The sequence below is a fragment of the Musca autumnalis genome, unplaced genomic scaffold, assembly GCF_047663935.1.
Source record: "Musca autumnalis isolate F117 unplaced genomic scaffold, ASM4766393v1 scaffold_4, whole genome shotgun sequence".
Lineage (NCBI taxonomy): Eukaryota > Metazoa > Arthropoda > Insecta > Diptera > Muscidae > Musca > Musca autumnalis.
Window position 1 is genome coordinate 5008524 of NW_027411977.1, and position 21723 is coordinate 5030246.

Here is a 21723-nt window from a genome sequence, read left to right on the forward strand (position 1 = left end):
TTTTGCTGGCTACTGGTAAACACCCCTAGTTACCACCCAATCTACTCGCAATGTTATAGACTGGTGAATTTAACATGGGGATGTCATAGGAAGGGGTCTATTGTCCCCTCACTGCATTACCAGTAACCACCCAATTCGATAGTCATGTGAAAGGCAATTGTCCCCTCATCGCATTACCAGTAACCAGCCAATTCGATAGTCGTGTGAAAAGCAATTGTCTCCTCAGTGCATTACGAGTAACCAGTCAATTCGGTAGTCAGAAATGATAGCCAAAACTACTAGTAACTTGAAGTCAGATAAATGGGTTAATGCATATATGCATTAGCCAAACTTTATTTTAATACATGGAGTGCAAATATGTTACAAAGGACAATATAATCTTGTATACAGATCTTGATCCTTGATACTGGAACTACTTGATACAGCGACTTATGTTTATTTGGTCCTTGGAATGTTTTTCTCGTGGGTCCTTCAGATCATTCAAAAGTTGCTGAAATGAAATGTATAGAAGTATAATGAAATTGCGCTTTTTTTGCATCTTAAATTTTTTCACAACAAACGAATCAATATTTTTTTAATTATGAATAAACAAACAAAATGACAGAATATTTTTTTTATTTTGTTAAAAAAGAAATAATGTTGAAAAGAGATTACAAGAGAGAAACATTGTCTATTACACTATCCATCGGTAGTCTATAAAATAGGCAATATATTACACGCCGCATTACCTGTAACTAGTGAATTGACATGATAGGCAAGGAAGCCCATTTCCAGTGACAAAAGCGGGCTATAGGCTATTTTGTGTACCATTTTTGGGTGTAAAGTAACTAGGATCAATGAGTAACTAGTTACATGCCTATGTCAAAGTAGACAATTGCTATTTATTGAACAACTGGGAAATTATCGAGTACGCAGACAGGCATATTATAAACTGATTTCAGTGACAAATTTTCCAATATTCCAATTTGAATATTTGGTTTGTGTTTTATAAACATTAAAGTTTGGGAATTACCGACTTTTCTCATTCCCGGGAACCCGGGATTAGGAAAAATCGAATTCGTGGGGCATAGAAGTGACAGAAAGCAAACAAAATTAAAATGTCAAAGGCTTCCTTCACATCAAATAGTGTTGTCCGATTATATTTTGTAGCACAACGATATGGGATGGTTCGAAGGGCATGCTGAACATAGACAAAATTCATTTATAAAGCCCTTTTGGGTACATGACTTCGCAATTGCACCAATTAAGGCGATTTTCTCGAAATTGCTCTAAATGCCGCAATTATTGTCCAATCGAAGAGATAATTTTAGGTCACTGTTGTGGCTAAAAAACGAATACTACAAACATTTTTGAAAATCCGCTCGAATTTTAATATTAGCTAAATTGCAGGGCCCTAATATGCATACTTCATCTATTGGGCAATAATTGCGATATTTATAGCAATTGAAAATTGGTGCTTGCTCCCCATAGCAATAACTCTGGAAATAAATATCGGTCAGGAGGCACGGGTAAACGTTAACGGATCGCCATAAAACTTCATATTGAAGGTTTTTGGCTCAAATAGAAAAAAATAGAGAAAATCGTGGGATTCTCCCCGTGATTTTTGCAATTAAGAATTTTTATGACTTTTTGGTATGTTGACATGTAGATCCATAATATTTGACCATAAATTAATTGCTGTGTGTGTAACATAGACGGTATATTCAGAAAAAGAGAAAGTCAGGTAAACTGATTACGGAAAATATGCTACATTTGGTCTATTCAAATTGTAATATGGTTAATCCGCCAGAGAAATCGCTAAAATCACCTCTCATAAGCTGAGAACTGGATACAACATCATATACCGCACCGAGGGGGTGCAAAAATTTATGCATTTTGCATAATTTTGCATATGTCATATGTTTCAGAAGCCAAAAATATGCCCAGTCTCAAAATTTGACATGAATCGGACCAAAAATATGGGTTGCATAAAATTCCGCTGTCTATTCATGAGATATTCGGCAATGTGCATCTTTATATAGCTCTTTGATCAGATTAATTATTTAATGGGTACATCTTTACATTCAAATTCATTCCAAATAGCGTTGTGAAGAATTGGGTCAAACATTCCTTTAAAGTCCACAAATATTAGATAAAGTGGAGAACGCCATTCAGCAAACTGTTCCACGACTACTCGGATGCTGTTAAAGTGTTCTGCACATGACTTGTTCGGTCTGAAACCTGCCTGCTCTCGTCTTAGTTGGGGTTCAATAACACTGTGCAACACTGAAAATGCAGACAACTTATAATGGGCATTTTCTGAAAGTACATATCGACGCCTCCAAACAATAGTATGCTAAGTCGACTTAGCATGTTTTCAAGTTCTTTACATTTTTATATTTAACGTCCTTTAACTTAAATTCTGTCAAATTTTGGTAATGATCGGTCAATCCGAACAGAAGTTATAAACAAATATTGACTTAGCATAGTACTGAAGTTCAAAAAAATTTCCACACTTTGAGAGCTTCTCCTGCAAAACTCACTTTTTAGACTTAGCATACTATTATTTGGAGGTGTCGATATTAAGACAACAAAAACCCTAGTTGGGTTTTGGATTGTTAGATCGGGTTTGGATTTTACAGCCTCATCTAAACCGAGCTTAAACGACCCTTTTTTCCATTGTTCGAGGCTTTATCTCAAAAAGTAATAAGAATTTTGCTGTGTGTCCTTCAACAATATTATAGCCCTAAAGTAGTAGAACTTAAGTGTCGAGAATGTGGCTAAAACTTAAAAAATACCGAAAATCAAGAAGTACGCTTCTGAGGGGATATAGGAAGACGTGGACCTATACTGATAATACTCTTCTGGAATATTTTATAACTCTTGGAAGACGAAATAACGAAATTTAGCCATTTCGGTTGGATATCCACGTCGCAATCTTCAATATTACGAAAATCGGGAGGTACCGTTCAATGTGGGCTATATCGAAACGTGGACCTATACCGATGAATTTTAGTCACAAATGGGGCAATACGAAAGCGTGGACCTGTACAGATATATTTCTGGCGAACAGTTTTATATCACTTACATTGAAGACTAAATTCCAAATTTCAGCCATTTTGGTGGAATATTGAAGACACAATCTTCAAAATACGAAAAATCTGGAGGTACCTTTCCATGGGGGCTATATGAAGGCGTGAAACTACACCGACAAATTTAAAGGGGAAGTCTAAATACCAAATTTCAGCCATTTCGGTGGAATATTGAGGCCACAACGTTAAAAATACAGAAAATGGGGAGGTACCGTTCTATGGGGGCTATATGAAGGCATGGACCGATACCGACAAAGTTCTAGGGGAAAGTTTTATACCTCCAACGTAGACTATGTACCAAATTTCTGCCATTTCGATGTGATAATGAAGCGAAAACCTTCAAAATACCGAAAATCGGGAGGTACCGTTCTATGGGGGCTATATGAAGGTGTGGACCGATACCGACAAAATTCTGGGAGAAAGTTTTGTACCCCTAAAGAAGACTACGTACCAAATTTCAGCCATTTTGGTAGGATAATGAATCTAAAACCTTCAAAATGCCGAAAATCGGGAGGTACGGTTCTATGGGGGCTATATGAAGGTGTGGACCGATACCGACAAAATTCTGGGAGAAAGTTTTGTACCCCTGAAGAAGACTACGTACCAAATTTCAGCCATTTTGGTAGGATAATGAATCTAAAACCTTCAAAATACCGAAAATCGGGAGGTACCGTTCTATGGGGGATATATGAAGGTGTGGACCGATACCGACAAAATTCTGGGGGAAAGTTGTATACCCCTAAAGATGACTACATACCAAATTTCAGCCATTTTGGTAGGATAATGAAGCTAAAACCTTAAAAATACCGAAAATCGGGAGGTACCGTTCTATGGGGGCTATATGAAGGTGTGGACCGATACCGACAAAATTCTGGGAGAAAGTTTTGTACCCCTTAAGAAGACTACGTACCAAATTTTAGCCATTTTGGTAGGATAATGAATCTAAAACCTTCAAAATACCGAAAATCGGGAGGTACGGTTCAATGGGGGCTATATGAAGGTGTGGACCGATACCGACAAAATTCTGGGAGAAAGTTTTGTACCCTTGAAGAAGACTACGTACCAAATTTCAGCCATTTTGGTAGGATAATGAATCTAAAACCTTCAAAATACCGAAAATCGGGAGGTACCGTTCTATGGGGGATATATGAAGGTGTGGACCGATACCGACAAAATTCTGGGGGAAAGTTGTATACCCCTAAAGATGACTACATACCAAATTTCAGCCATTTTGGTAATATAATGAAGCTAAAACCTTAAAAATACCGAAAATCGGGAGGTACCGTTCTATGGGGGCTATATCAAAACGTGGATCGATGTATCCCATTTTCAATACCAACCATCCTGCAAGTAATAAAAACTTCTGTACCAAATTTTGACTCTCTACCTATAAAATTGTGAGCTGTATCTCGATTTCAACAGACAGACGGACGGACTGACGGACGGACGGACGGACGGACAGACGGACATGGTCAAATCGACATAGAATTTTATGCTGATCAATAATATATACTTTATAGGGTCTCCGACGAATATTTCGATGTGTTACAAACGGAATGACAAATATAATTATACCCTCCATATGGTGGAGGGTATAAAAAAACTCGCGTGCGGACGGTGAGCGTTGAACACACAACCCTAGGATTTATAGTCGGACACACACTCACTGTGCCACCGTCGTCATTACTTAGTGAGGAGTAAAGTAAGTAGGTTTACCTTGTAATTTTTTTAAGAAGTAACCCATTACTTTTCACATTACCTGTAATGCGAAAAGAAGCTTGTTTACATTACTTTGTAAGGGGTTACGTAATGACTACCGGATCCAAATTTTTTGCTGGGTATGGTCAGTAGCACCTAAACTATTGGGAGTGGAACCAAGTGACCTTTCACAAAAATTTTCCAAATTATGTGCTCATCATTTCTTCAGAACATTCTGAAACTCTAAAATACTTATTCCATGTTGTTTAGTCGGTTTTTCATATTATACATTCTATAAAATATATTTCAAGCAATGTTCACACTGCCTGTTTATTTTCATATTTGGGATTTCAATGCATTGTTGATATATTTATTAAATTGTATTTGAAAAATATGCTAGAAAAAGCTTGATAGAGGCATTTTACGAAGACGAAATGTTCTGAAGACCTGTAAAAAATATTCCAGCGACTATTTTGTCCAAAGATAAGTCAACGAATAATGTAACAGTTTTAGAGATACGGTACGAAATATACAGTATTTCGAGGTTATTATAACTCTAAATATTTTCGCCATGCTCTTATCTACAACTTTGCTCAGAGGTTTAAACAAGATTCGAATTGTTTTCAGAGATATTACCGTGATTAGCTGTAAAAAGTCAGTATTTAGCCACGTTTAGACGAGGCTATAAAATCTTAACCCGATCTAACAACACAAAATCCAAATATGGTTTTTATCGACTGGGTCTGTACTTTCATAAAATCCGCATTAGAAGTTGTTTGCACACAATTACCTTGAAAATGTTGCACAGTGTAATTGTTGTTGGCAAGCTCTAACGAAATGGGATTATAGCAAATTTTATAGCAGTGAAAATTCTCTACAAGATTGGCCTGAATGTTATTTTCGTAGATTCTGAGACAGCAATGTTCATAGATGAGAAAAATCCAAAACAAGAAAAAATACCTCGAGGGATTTTGAAGTAAATCGCGGTCAAAGTTCACATTTTTAGGTATATTGTAGGTTTTCAGGATTTTTCTTGGAAACGGCAAGTCCTATCGAAATAGGGCTAAAGAAAATGTTGTAGATGATTTTCACTGCTACAACATTTTCTTTAGAAAAATCCTGAAAACCTACAATAAACCTGAAAATGTGAACTTTGGCCGCGATTTATTGTTTTTCACATCAAGCAGGGATCCTCTCCACATCCTGCTGATGACAATTTGATCTATATCGGGAGAAATCCATGATATTTTCACAGTTGTAGTTGTTGCTTCCAACCTGTGCATTGAAACCACCCATTAGAATTTTGATGTCGCCGTGATTGATGTTGTTAAGCACATTGGTGCTATAAAAACGTGATTTGGGCCTTGCCTTCGTTTTAAGTCTGACCACAATTATTCTTTATGTGTGTGTTTTCCACTCAGTTAGAGCTTTTTTGGCCTCTTCAGAGAGGCTGACTCCAACGTCGCTACACAAATTTTAATCTACTGATAGTGTCGATTTCCCCACTATCCGGTCATCTTACTTCGCTTACCCCAAGTATCAGCTTTTGTAGTTGATGAATCCTTTTTCTATCTAACCAAGCTTCGATGGTTCTAACATAGCACGTACATCCATCCAATGAGCCTATTCGTCTTATAACGGTTTCAGTAATCAATGTGTATTCGAATGGGTAGGTGATTGGTCTAAGGCATCCTAGACTGGTGCTGCCAGTTTTGACACCATCCTGGCAAAACGCCGCTCGTATTAGCTTCTACATATCTATGAAGTGGTACCCAGGGAGTACCACGCAGAGGTCATTGCTTCTGCAATGGGACCAAATTATTGATCTACGAGTTGACTTGTATTATTAAGGATAGTGGGAATACTTTACCTTCTGCTCATATGGAATCTAAGTTTTAAAAAGGGTCGCTTTAGCCACATAACCTTATGTTGCCCTTACGTTTCGGTATAGCCCTCATATAACGATACCATCCGGCTTTAGGTATTTTCTCGTTTTTATATATATTATCGGCCTAAATTGGTACAAATTGGCAATTATGGCTTTCAGTGAGTAACAACTTCTCTACTAAAAATTGTGGACATATGAAGGCCCATGTTTTCATATAGCCCCCACAGAACGGTGTCTCACGATTTACGGTATTTTTAAGGTTTTAGCCTTATTATCCCATCGAATGGACTGAAATTTGGTATTTGGTCTTTGCTTGGACTACAAAACTTTTCTCCAGAAATTTGTCGGTGCAGGTCAAGGTTTTGATATACCCCACATAGAACGGTATCTCCTGCTGTTTTGTAAGGTTTTAGCCTCGTTATCCAACCGAAATAGCTGAAATTCGGTATAAAGTTTTCTTGGAGAATTAAAACATTTCCGCAGAGAATGGTCTGTACAGGTCTACCATAGAGCGGTACCTCCCGATTTTCGACATTTGAAGATTTAACCCACATTTTTCTCACATACATATTTAGTCCCTGTTGGAATTATAACATATTTCTGTACGGAGTTGTCGGAAAATAGCCCCTGTAGAACGATACCGCCGTATTTTGGGCTGAAATCTGGTTTCAATATAATTTATTGTTTTCACTTGATTTTTCTCTTTTCAGAGAGATGTCTTCTTAAAGTGAGGCGCACCTTATCAATGTCAACATCATCAGTTCTAACATGGTCCAGATATGTAACCGTCAAAAATTTGGGAGCCACATGAGCCGACTAACACATTACAAAAAACAAGCTACTTCCTGCATGACCATTACACTGAAAAAATGAAATAACCCATTTTTAAAAATTTATCAAGGTAAGAAGTTTTACCTTACTTTAATCATAACTAAGTAGTGAGTATGGTGGCACAGAGCGTGTGTGTCCGATTACAGAACTGAGAGTATTGCCTTCAACTCTCACTGTCGGCAAACAATTGTTTTGTTAGCAATATGCCGAAAAATTGATGGTGCACATGTAAGCGTTTAAATATCCCTCATTGTTCGTACGCGTATCACAGTGTGCAGTTTGTTTGGTTACAAATCAGAAGTTCAAAAAATAGAAGATATGTTTTTAGCTTATTTTTCAAGTTCTGGGGGCCATAGAATGACAACCCAGCAAAAAATTGGATGTCACATGAGCTAAATAACCCATTACATAGTTATGAAAAAAGCATTTCCACTCAGTTGAAAAATAATGGGTTATTTCTTCAAGGCAAGACTACTTACTTTACTCGTTACTAATTAATTAGTATGGTTGTGTGTCCACCGTCGGCAAATAATTTTTGTTGATAGTGCATGTGTAAGCGTTTAAACAACCCTTAATTTACGTACGCGTGGCACAGTGTGTAGTGTGTTTGGCTACAAATCAGAAGTTCGCATGTGCAAATCCAGCAGAGAGCAATATAAAAATAAAATTGGAGTGTGTTGAAATTGAACATAAATTAACATCAGCTGTTCTAAAAATAGCTTAGCTTATATAGTTATTCAGCGCGACATGCCCTTGATAAAATAATGGTTTATTAATTTTAGTTGTGAAGTAGTTACGACTACCAAAAGTTAATATAAAAACCCGTTATTGGGTAATGGGATTTTTAGCTGTAATATTTTGGAAAAACTCAGCGAGTGTACACACTTGATCCAAGGTCAGAGTTACCTTAAAATTACAAAAAGGACCAAAAAAATCCCAGTTCCACTCCATCATTTTTGCCAGCTTAGTTAGTTGTTATGAATTCTCCCTTTTTATTTACCTTTATCGCCAGGAGAAGTTTTGCAATTAAAAACAAATATTGTTTTTTTTGTTATTGTTATTTTGTTGGATTTATTAATATATTTTGTTTTCACTGCTGTTTCAAGGCTCTAAAAATAGTTTACATGGTTCCACTAAAATGTAGATATAATTTGTTTTTGTTGTTTTTTTGCTTTTGTAATATATAATATATTTTGTTTTCATATATATAATGTATGTATATAATTATGTATATGTATGTATAAGTTCATGTAATAATAATTATTATTATTATAATAAATACTATAATTCATAATTTTATTACTTTATTTTGTGTTTGTGTGTTCGTGTGTGTTCTTGTATCTTCTTTCCCCATTCTTTCGTCGTCGCCTAAGAGCTTGTAATATTTAATGTTGTAATATATGGATTTTCATTTATCATTATAAATTATATCATATGGCTGAGTTTGTGGAATGTCTGTTTCTATGTGTGTGTGGTTGTAATGTTAACTTGTTTGTGTTTTGGTGTTCTGTTTGTGGAATTTTTATGTCATTTTAATGCTTTTATTGTTCACCAATATTTGGTTGTGTCTTGCATTAATGTGTTTATGGGTATCTATGTGTTGCATGTCAATGTGTATGTGTGTGAGTATCCTAGAGCTTGCAAATATAAATGAAAATGTGCATACTTTTGTATTGTAAGAGTGTTTGGGTGGCTGGCTTTTGTGGTATGTTTTAATATGTTTATTGTATTGATTTGTCTGTCTGTCTGTCCGAATGCCAATAAGCGTGTCTGTGTATTTGTCGGAATTTTTGTCTCCATCTACAATTGTCCAATATCTTGTATCATTGCTCATTTCATTATTCATGTGTTGGCATAATTGTATATGCGTGTGTGTCGGTTTTGAGTTAAATTGAATTGTTGTTTTTGCTGCTGTGTGTGTGACATCCATTAGTTAAATTATTAATTGTTAGAAAGTCCATTTGTAAGTGTGGCTGTGTGTCATTGTATGTGTGGAGGCACATATATATGTTTATATATGTTTGTGTAGAAAGTCTGATTTTAATATTTCATATTTTTATGCGTGTGAGTGAATGTGTCTGTGTTTGCACTGGTTTGAATTTTTATTGAATTAAAATTTAAATTGCAAAAATGGGATTTATTAAAGTATTATCTAAATTAAATTCCGTTGCTATACTTTCCTTTTCTCTCGCTCTCTTCCTTTGCACACTTCCTTGCTATTTTATGTATGCAAATATATGCATTTAAAGTTAAATTATTATTTTTTTTTTTGTATTTTCCTTTTCACGAAAATTTTATAATGTTTATGAATGCGAGTTATTGTTGAAAATTCAATTGAAAGCAACAATTTTTCTATATTAAATGTGGCTTTATTTTACTGAAATGGGGGCTTAATTATTTAATAGCGTTGTAGAAACTATGTGTCCTCATCAAAGGAAAGCTATCAGATTTAGTTATTGACGATTAATGACATGTGATGGGGAAATTCATTACTATGGTGCTTATTGATAAGACATCAGGTACATGAATGAAAAAAGGAGAAGAAGCATCTGAATTCCAGCATGATTAGGAAATGCCGATTTTTATTCTCGGGAAATAATATGTCACTTACAACCGGTACAGAAGAGAGTCGATGGGCATATTAAAAAATAAGGATATTAGTGACCATTCCCGGACAGGCGTTTATCCCAATACTTCGTTTTAAAGAAGCTGAATACATTTGGCCTGCGTCGGATAATATGACCACTTGAGTAGGATTATCACATCGTCCTCACTTTTAAATGAATGTTGGTGCATTACATTTTACACGAACCTTGTATTCCCCAAAACTATGCTATAACCCATTGTAGAACAATAAAAGGTAACAGCAATACCAAGCTGACTGAACTGGGCTGTAATGTTAGTGTCAAATTTCATACGACATTTTATATATTTATTCCAATGTCCGCGTATATTAGGGATATATATTTTTTGAAGAAAAAATTTATTCATCAGAAAAAAACTATTTCCCATAAAGACTTCTTCATATCAATGACATGTAACCTCCTCCAGGTCCGAACGACGTGCCGCAGACTAAAACACCGTTTATAAAAGGCGGTACAATATTTGTTAATTATGTGGTATTTTGTTAAACTTTAAAGAATAAAGCCCCAATAAACGTGTGCTATGTTGATTTCAAAAACAAAAGATGAAGCAGCTTCTCTTTTTCGATAATTACTAGCGATTTGATATTTGCAAAAATTCTACTTTTTGCGAGAAATTATGCATTTAGTGGAATGATATGGAAACATTCAAATTGAAAATCTAACGAGTTTTCATTCATGTTTTCCATAACATTCAATCAAATGTGAAAAAAATATTATTTTTTTAAATTCCAATAATTTATAGACATTTCCTTATTTTGTTTACCGTAAACACTAACATCACAAACAAAAACAAATGTCTATGTGGTTGTTGTTGACTTGTATTGTAGTATTTACTTTACCTGGTTTGTTCTACCATGGCTATAACCAAACAAATTACATATTCTTGTAGCCACATGAAGTTTGCCCTGTTTTCATTTTCTTTTTAATCTGGCTGTAGATTAATTTTCAGAAAGTGGCTGTGACCGCAATGCTTCAAGAGTCCCACATACTCTTATTGTACTATTCCGAAACCACAGAAGTAGCTGTCTACTCAATCTACATATAATCGTTTTCTGTATTCCGCGGTGTATGTCTGCTCCGATTTTGTCCGGTCCCGGACCAGTTAAAATGTTTAAAGTTTGTCATTCAGTCACTCATGTATCTGAAAAAATGCAATATATCAGTGGTTGATTTTTGGGGGTTACGCCATACTCATCCATTTGCTGTCAGTCGTTGGGAACGCAGTCCCGTAACACCATCAACAGAAGCAGAACAAACCGCAATTGCAGGTGAGAACAGATCGCAGCACAAGCGGAGGTAGCATCGATACGGCTTGACTATACATAGACAGTATCATGGTAACCGTGAAGTGTGCATCTGCAGAGGTATATATCGTTGAAAAATATCTGTAATACATGTTATAGGCACAACAACGCATTTGGTAGGCGATAGATGTGTGGTTTTAGAGAAATTCAATGCACATCACGAGTTGTGACATTCCGTCCTCAGTAATGGCAACAGTCTACTGGATTTGAAATGTTGGACATTTTTCCTTTCCAGAGCAAAAAAGTGAGTAATTCTTATTACTGAGGCACCTGAAAATATTGTAGATGGAAAGTCGAATAATAGCCCCAAAAGAAGACCAATATGGATAATTTTCGAACTTAAACTAAGATTGGAATCGCAAAATTTGGATAGAATCCGTTGATGCGCTCCACGTACTATACATGGTGCCGCAGGAATTTTTTGTAACTTTCGGGTCATCTACTCAGGAAGTATGGACTTCCCACAGACACAAATTATACCATAAAGGGGGCTGCGCATACGTATGGACTAAATCGATTTGTGCCTTCGGGAGTTATCATGTGCATAATTTTTGCGATAAATTGTCAGCTTTTGTGGGGGAGATACCCGAAGGAGTGGACGACGATATGGCCCATCTACGAGCTTGATCTATGTTTGGAGAAAATATTACGAGAGCAGAATTTTGAACTAAATCGGTTATTGCGTTCGAGAGTTATGGTGTGCATCAGCCAGCCAGACAAACAGACGGACGGACTCCAAATTTTCTGAAACAGGTTTCGTCCAAACATACTTGGGATCTTGAATCATTATTTCGATGAGACACATGTTTAGTCGTATCGAAGTGTATATACCCTAGTTAGCCTAAAGGCAGAGGGTATAAAAATAACTTCACAAACATAAAATCTTTAATAAAAGTTTGATCTCATATTTTATGTTTTTAAAACAGCTCTGTTCAGAACGGTATATTTTAACGACTTCAGTCCTCATTCGGTTTTTGTGCTTACTGAAAAAATAAAAAAGGACCTTTTCATAGAACAAATACCATTTTAGTACTTTCTGAAATTTTTAATTTTCCATCTCTGTAGGGTCTACAGTCGCTCGTTATATACTCGGTGGTCGAATAACCCGAAAAAAAAACGGTGACTGGACTAGTAAATGAACACGATAACATCCCTGATCTTAGAGTAAGGAAACTGATTTTAGCCAATAGGTAAGAAAAAAGTGGCAAGATCATCTGAAGTGTTGCAAGGTTGGAGATGAAGTACAACCTTTAAGTATCTGTCGGACCTTAAAAAAAGGACGATGTGGATTCAGTTACGCTGACTAGCCAGAAGAAATGTACAATGTGTTTAAAAAGTTTTCGCCGAGAACAATCTGTTCCTGCCGAGGAGGCACCAACGAAACATTAAATCAAACTAACGTTGGGTTCAAATGGAAACCATCTCCACCAATGTCAGTCGAGGACTTAACCAGAACTGGTCGAGCTATAGAATAGTGAGGGTGGCGCTATTAAAAAGCATTGAGGAAAGTAACCCACAGCCTTACAAATTATATTAATGTGTTGTTGTCAGCCGTGCGTCGAATTTGGGACCAAGAAGTGGAAATAAATTATAAAAATTTCAAAACAGTCCATGGACATCCTTTAAATTGAATTTTATCTAATATTTTTGATGTTTTGTGTGGAAGCTTGCGAATGTAGTGTATCGGGAGAAATACAGTGGATGTGCAAATTTTCGACCATGCGAGATTTAAAGTGTGCACCACCGAAGTAGCCAAAGTGGGCGTCCTGGACTGCCTGAAATGGTTAATTTGCATACATTTGTGTATATTTTATTTGCAAAAGTTCATTGATCCGATGAAATGGCGTGAAGATGCATTTCTGGCTATGCCCCTGGTGTGCACGGACATCGCTGAAACGTTCAAAATTGTGTGAAACGATTTTTCTTAACAAACATACATATGTGGATCCAAAACCTTTATTTCGATTAGGCACATTTTTTACTTCCTTTAACTGTTCTACTGAGGATATACAAATTCTCAATTTTAGCTGATTCCGATACCTGCATAACTATTGCTCAATGTCCGACAAAATTCGTTTGGACTTAAAAATGCCAAAGTTTGTGGCATTTTGGCTATATTTTTAAAGAATATTTTATGCATTTAAATGTAGAACCTTAATTTTTCAAAGTAAGTCCGAACTCGTAGAGGTCCATCAATACCAAACCTTCCTGCTTCCCGCGTCAGTTACGTATGGTACACATGTGTTCTGTAACGCCCAAAAGTCACATAGTTCGTTTTTGGGGTTCATTATTTAATCTTCATCATAATTTACACTATTTATCATATGATATATTACATAGAATTATCATGAATCTTAAATTGTTATGTTCTCGTATGTAAATTAATTTAAGTTATTCATATTATAAAATTATTTATTTAAATTTAACGGCCAGCACAAACCCCCCTAGTGGGAAAGATATAAATTAAATATGGATGTAAATTAAGCAGAGCCCCTAGCGGTACATAGTGGTACTGGAGTGATGTTTGCATGTTCCTGTCATGTGGTGACAGTTCAGGTGATCGTCGTCGATTGACAGTTGACCTGGCGAAATCGTATAAAATGAGGTGCCTTTCACATACTCGGGGCAGTCGTCTGTTGACGATTGTCGAGGTAAGGTGGTTGGTTAGAAGAAACGGCGCGCAACCTTGGTTGAATTGAGTCGAAGTATTCTAAACAATATTCCTTGGCTCATCGTTGGGACTGAACCACGGCGACGGGTGGGTGTGTAGCAATACACACTATTCTCTAGCTGTGCGACTGAACCACGGCGACGGGTGGGTGTATAGCAATATACACTATTCTCTAGCTGTGTTGACGATACTGTACTACGGCGACGGGTGGGTGTATAGCGATATACACTATTCTCTAGCTGTGTTGACGCTACTGTACTACGGTGACGGGTGGGTGTATAGCGATATACACTATTCTCTAGCTGTGTTGACGCTACTGTACTACGGCGACGGGTGGGTGTATAGCAATATACACTATTCTCTAGCTGTGCGACGCGACTGAACCACGGCGACGGGTGGGTGTATAGCGATATACACTATTCTCTAGCTGTGTTGACGCTACTGTACTACGGCGACGGGTGGCTGTATAGCAATATACACTATTCTCTAGCTGTGCGGACGGAATACTAGACTGAACGTGGGTACTCATCGGGCCGCCATCTTGTCAAGCCGCTGCCACCATTATTCATCGGGCCGCCGCATTGTCAAGCCGCTGCCACCATTATTCGTCGATATTCATCGGGCCGCCGCATTGTCAAGCCGCTGCCACCATTATTCGTCGATATTCATCGGGCCGCCGCATTGTCAAGCCGCTGCCACCATTATTCGTCGATATTCTTCGGGCCGCCGCATTGCCAAGCCGCTGCCACCATTCTTCGTCGATATTCATCGGGCTGCCGCATTGTCAAGCCGCTGCCACCATTATTCGTCGATATTCATCGGGCCGCCGCATTGTCAAGCCGCTGCCACCATTATTCGTCGATATTCTTCGGGCCGCCGCATTGTCAAGCCGCTGCCACCATTATTCGTCGATATTCATCGGGCCGCCGCATTGTCAAGCCGCTGCCACCATTATTCGTCGATATTCTTCGGGCCGCCGCATTGCCAAGCCGCTGCCACCATTATTCGTCGATATTCTTCGGGCCGCCGCATTGCCAAGCCGCTGCCACCATTCTTCGTCGATATTCATCGGGCCGTCGCATTGTCAAGCCGCTGCCACCATTATTCGTCGATATTCATCGGGCCGCCGCATTGTCAAGCCGCTGCCACCATTATTCGTCGATATTCATCGGGCCGCCGCATTGTCAAGCCGCTGCCACCATTATTCGTCGATATTCTTCGGGCCGTCGCATTGTCAAGCCGCTGCCACCATTATTCGTCGATATTCATCGGGCCGTCGCATTGTCAAGCCGCTGCCACCATTATTCGTCGATATTCATCGGGCTGCCGCATTGTCAAGCCGCTGCCACCATTATTCGTCGATATTCTTCGGGCCGCCGCATTGCCAAGCCGCTGCCACCATACTTCGTCGATATTCATCGGGCTGCCGCATTGTCAAGCCGCTGCCACCATTATTCGTCGATATTCTTCGGGCCGCCGCATTGTCAAGACGCCGCCGCACTGTCAAGCCACAGCCACTACGAGTCGTCCAACGTTCAACCCCGTATTCCTCATCGATCTTCCTGATCCAGGCATTTCAATACAATTTCCACAAATACTTCGTCGTCGTGTATTGTCCTGAGAATTGGATTATGTTTTATGTGTAGTGATAAGTGTTTTTATTAAATAAACTGTTTATAACGTTTTAAGAAAAACATTGTGCTTCTCTCTCCTTCTTGTTCCCAAATCAAAAATAAATTCTTGTGACGATCCTGGCCCCCGCTGAACCTACCCCAGCTTCAAAGTGAAAACACGTCGTCACAGTTCTTTCAAACAATTTTACCACTTAAATTTTAATTACAAAAATTCAAACTTTCTCGCATGAAAATGTTGTTGTGTTTTTAGTTTAATTTCATTTTATTATTACGTATTTCAATTTAAGTTATGGGGAATATTACACTTCGTCTTCAGTTTATGATTTTGATTTTCATGTTTTCTTTATTCGAATCTTGGTTTCAATTATAAAAAATAAATAATTGTTTCTTAATATGAAGATTATAAGTATAGTAGCAATAATTAATAAATTGGGAAAGAGTTTCTTTTTCTGTTGGAAATAATTTTGGATTTTCTTGGTTAATAAGAATAATTGTATTTGATGTTGTTTGTCTGGTATTATGGTAAGTTAAACTTGCTTTTATTTTGTATTGACTGCTTGAACTCTAAATTTCTTGATTTTATTTCAACTATACTGTGAAAATCGTTGTGAATTATTACATTTCTTTTTTGCCTTGTATATATTGTTTTATTTTCAAATGTATGTATGTATGTTTTTTTCTAAACAAATAATAGTTGTTTACATTTTTTGTATTTTTTTTTTCAATTTTTGTTAATGATTTTTTAAAGCCGTAAGCTTGAGGGTGTGGTTCTCTAAGTAAATCGGCCTGATTGCATTGGCCGTAACTGTTATTCTTTTTTATGTTTATTTTTGTGATTTAGCTTGATTTCTATTCTTTCTATTAATAAATATTTGTTTTTTTTTTTGGTTGTAAACTTATTATTCAAGTCTTTGTTTTATATCATTTTAATTGTAATATAATAAAATATGATTTTTGTTTTTCTTTCATATAAGTATTATTTATATATGTTTTTATATATAATGTATAATATATATAATGTATGTATATATTAATAAAAAATTGTTGTTTTTGGTGTCCTTCTTGTATTTGAGAATAATTTATCTTGTTACTCACTTTTGTTGTATGTAATAAAAACTACTTTTATTTTTTTAATATTTAAAATTGTTGTTTTCAACACTACTGACTAGGCTGTGTTTTTGGGATTTGTGTTATATTTTCCTATTTCATTTGTATTGACTGGATTTGTTTGGTTGGGTTAACTGACTAGAAAATTTCTTAGATAATGTTAGGATTTGGTTTCAAAACGAAAATTTATAAGAGTATTCAAAAATCTTTAAGGAAGAAAGATAAAAATATGAATTTTGTAGTTCATAATGTATATAAATATTTCGAATCAATAAAAGCTTGTCTACTGAAAAAAGCTTATCCAAGAAAAGGAATTTTAAAAGATTTTTATCTAATTAGTAGTAGTAAATTACATACATTCTTGAAAACGGCATGTAAACCAAAAATTAAAAGATTTTCGATTATGAAGTTATATACCATATTCATAAGTTTATACTAAACCATAAAGTGCAAAATTTATGTTTGAATATGGCTTCAACAATGTTAGCTTGGGGGCAAGTTTTAATTGTTTTTTTTTTACCTCTCCAAATTGTTGTTCTTTCTTAGGTAAATTGCCCTTCCGTTTCGAACTAATATGATATCAGCGCAATGGCAAAGTATTATCAATTCCATGAAAACTGTACTTGAATACAAAAGGCCTGCCAACCATTGTAAGATGGGGAACATAGTGTCGCTTCGAAGATAAGTAGCAATGGCAAAGCGCATGAGAGAAAATGGAACCTATGAAACATGTTTTTAGCAGTAGTATGAATGTGGTTCGAAATTGAAGATAATCTAGTAACTGAACATTTTCCCAAAATTCTACTATTCAGTAGTAGTGTTCAACATGGTGTCACAGAACCAATCCTAAAAGATGGAATGAATAATATATGTATACCGACTAGCTAAAAGGAGGACAAGACAGATGTAAACCATTTGAAAAATAATAAGGCGATGAGTGAAGCTTGATTGTCCCGTGCCCCGACCCCAAAAATAACACTGTATGTTCCAGTTCCACAGGCATATGATTCCACTCATTGCCTATGTTCAAAAAGATAATTTGCCAATATCAATACCACCAACTTTTTCAACTCATCGTTTACAAGACACTGCACTGTGGTCACAACCTGCGACAAAAATCGATATCAAAAAATGTCAACATTTAAGTATGATATGTTAAATATTTAAAAAACATAAGTAAGATACTGACTTCTTACACGGCAAATGGAATGGAATATATTTATAGTTCGGCTTATGAGTGAAGCGTTCTGTAGGGTATTATAAAACAGAGATAGGCTCCATTATTTACTGTAGCATATCTTAAGGAGCAATAATTTTTTGAGTTAGAGATGGGATTCTACCCAGTATTTACCCAAAACATGGGTAACTACCAGATAAATTTCTTTTTTGGGTGATTATTTTGACAAATAAAATTTTATTTTGAAATTTTATCTGTTAGGGCGAAGATCATTTTTAATGATTTTTTATTAATTTTCTCGTTTAGAGTTAAGCTTGATGATCGGAAATTTTTTGCAAGTGAAAAAGGAAAGCCAAGGACTCAAACCCACACAGTCACCAAATTACGTGATCTGGTTTCGCTGTTAGTTGAGCAGCTCTTCAGACGTATCGATGTGGAATGGCTTCTCTGTCCTAAAACTTTTCGTTTTTCAAATGCAAATGTGTTTTTATACCCTCCACCATAGTATGGAGGGTATATTAAGTTTGTCATTCTGTTTGTAACACATCGAACTAATCATTTGCGACCCTATAAAGTATATACATATATTCTTGATCAGGATAAAATTCTAAGACGATCTAGCCATGTCCGTCTGTCCGTCTGTTGTAATCACTCTAGCGTCCGCAATACTTGAGATAGAGTGCTGAAATTTTGCACCCGAGGGTCTTTTTTCCATAGGCAGGTCAAGTTCGAAGATGGGCTATATCGGTCCACTTTTTGGTAACGGTACCTCCGGATTTGAGGTATTTTGACGTTCTTCGCCACATTTGCAGACCGAATTAGCTATAATTTGGCACTTAGGGTTCCTAGTGATCAACAAACTTATATCCCAAAGGATATGGGCATAGGTCCATGTTTTGGTATAGTCCCCATATAACGGTACCTCCCGATTTTCGGTATTTTATGAATTTTAGCCACAATTTTTAACCGAACTATCTGCAATTTGACATTTTAGGTTCTCAGTGGTTATGAAACATCTCCACGAAACATCGTCAACATAGGTCCATGTTTTGGTATAGCCCCCATATAACGGTACCTCCCGATTTTCGGTATTTTGAGAATTTTAGCTACAATTTTTAACCGAAATAGCCGTAATTTGACATTTGAAGTTCTCAGTGGTCATAAAACATCTCCAACGAAACATCGTCAACATAGGTCCATGTTTTGGTATAGCCCCCATATAACGATATCTCCCGATTTTCGGTATTTTGAGAATTTTAGCTGCAATTTTTAACCGAACTAGCTGTAATGATCGGTATTTTGAGAATTTTAGCTACAATTTGGTCTATTCAAAAATAATCGTCAATATACATATGTCCATGTTTTGGTATATCCCCCCATATAACTGTACCTCCCGATTTTCGGGAATTTTCAGTGGTCACGAAATTTCTTCACAAAAATTCGTCAACATGGGTCCATTTTTGAGGGTCTACATTGTTTTGATGAAACTACCCTCAATTTGACTCTTGAAGTTCCCTGCAGCTATAAACTTTTCCGCCAAAAAATTTAAAGATAGACTGACTCTTTGATATAGCCCCGTAGGTGGTACCTTTCACCTAGCTGAACACATTTTTTTAGATTAGATTAGATAACACTGTGCAACAAAATGGAGATGAAAGTCTGGGGCACGGAAAATTACTCTTGGGGAAGAAAGGCCTTGGTGAGTATATTATGAACCCCGAAGGACAGATCCGCCGTGAGTCGAACTTCCGCGTTATGGCGTGATGAAATTTTTGTTAGAGACCCTGTGGGCCATCAGGAATTAGGTTATATCTTTGTTCACTGGTGCGTAAGTGCTCTACAAAAACAACAAAGATATAATGCTAATTTATGATGGCTTACAGGGTCTCTTGCAAAAACTTCATCACGCCATAACGTGGAAGTTCGACTCACGTCGCATCTGTCCTTCGGGGTTTTTAATATACACACACCAAGGGCTTTCATCTCCAAAGGAATTATCTCTGCCCCAACATTTGTGTTCACAGTGTAATTTAAGCAATAGTGGGAGACAGTAGGAGTTTATCCATTGTCGAAAAGTTGTTCCACCTAAAATTGTAAAAGGACCCTAATTATTCCATTTTAATTAAGACTATTTTATGGTGGAGGGTATAAAAAGTTCGGCCCGGCCGAACTTAACGACTTTTTACTTGTTATACATTAACGGATATTTTTTATTTTGAAATCAAAAGTTTGTTTTTCTGTCAGAAAATCCAAAAGAATACCAAATAAACGGTTTAGCCAATGCGGAGTAAACTTTTTATACCTGGGTATTTACCCATTTTAATAGGTATTTACCATTTGGGTATTTACCCATTTTCCATCTCTAACTATGGTCCCAAATCCAATTTTTCTGGCAAACGTCCATTTTGTATTGAAATTGATTATTAAGTATAATATGCAAAACAGCAATCATTACGTTTTTTTCACCTAAAAGTACCAAAGACGATCAAAATTCATTGAACAGGGTGGTCCTGTTTTATGGGGTCTAAACGAAAACATTGATATATGTTAATAATTTTTGGTATGCAGGAGTTCACTGTGCAACATTTTCAAGGTAATTGTGTGCAAACAACTTCTACTGCGGATTTTATGAAAGTACAGACCCAGTCGACAAAAACCATATTAGTGTTAGATCGGGTTTTATGGCCTCATCTAAACATGGCTAAATATTGACTTTTTACAAAAATCGAGGCAATATCTCTGAAACCAATTCGAATCTTGTTTAAACCTCTGAAGCAAACTTGTAGATAAGAGCGTGACAAAAATATTTAGAGAAATAATCAACTTGAAAAACTGCATTTATTGCCTCAAAATGCATGATATATCTGAAAACACCATTATTTTCTATATTTCGCACCATATCTCCAAAACTGTTACATTATTCGTTGACTTGTCTTTGAAAAAATTAGCCGCTGCAATGTTATTCATAAGTTTTTGGAACATTCCGTTCTGGTAAAATCCCTCTATAAATTTCTCAAAGACAATTTGATAAATATATCAACAATGCATTGAAATCCCAAATATAATTTTGTAGAAAGTATAATATGAAATAGAGTTTAAGAATGTTCTGAAGAAATGCTGAGCACATTATTTGGAAAATTTTGCACATTATTTAATTATAATTAATAATAATTTTGCGAAAGGTTACTTGGTTTGACTACCAATAGTGGAACGAACTGCAATTGACCAGAGTAGCGAATAGCGAATATTTTGAAACTTTTGTGAGGACGTATTGGAAGGAGTGGACATATAAGCACCTTCGAATCTCATCTAATATTCGAAGAAATATTACGATATGCAAAGTGTGGACCAACGCAGTATTCGGTTCCAGAGTTGTCGTTCGTACCAGCCACTACACATGCTGGCCGTAGGGGATTTCTCAAGAGGGAGGTCCTAAACTGCACTTTTCCGAAATTGTGTGTGGGAGGTAACCAAAGGAGTTGACATATATAGTCCATATTATAACTTGCTCTATGTCTCGTAGTAATATCGCGTTGTGCAAAGTATGTACCAAATCGATTACTGCTTTTAAGAGTTATAGTGCGCAGTGTTTCAGCGACAAATTTTGAACTGTTGTGGGGTAGATACAAAAACGGGTGGACCGATATGGCCCATCATATAACTTTATTTATGTTTGTGCACAATATTACCACTGCTA

The 21723-nt window shown here is 36.5% G+C and overlaps 1 protein-coding gene across 1 annotated transcript in view; it reads right to left on the reverse strand.

Moving 5' to 3' along the window:
• Positions 1–447: 447 nt before the first annotated feature.
• LOC141401446 (uncharacterized) overlaps positions 448–21723 on the reverse strand; it is an 80844-nt gene continuing 59568 nt past the window's right edge. The window contains exon 3 of the mRNA XM_073981704.1: positions 448–490. The gene's annotated coding sequence lies outside the window, so the exon portion shown is untranslated. The remainder of the gene's footprint in view (positions 491–21723) is intronic.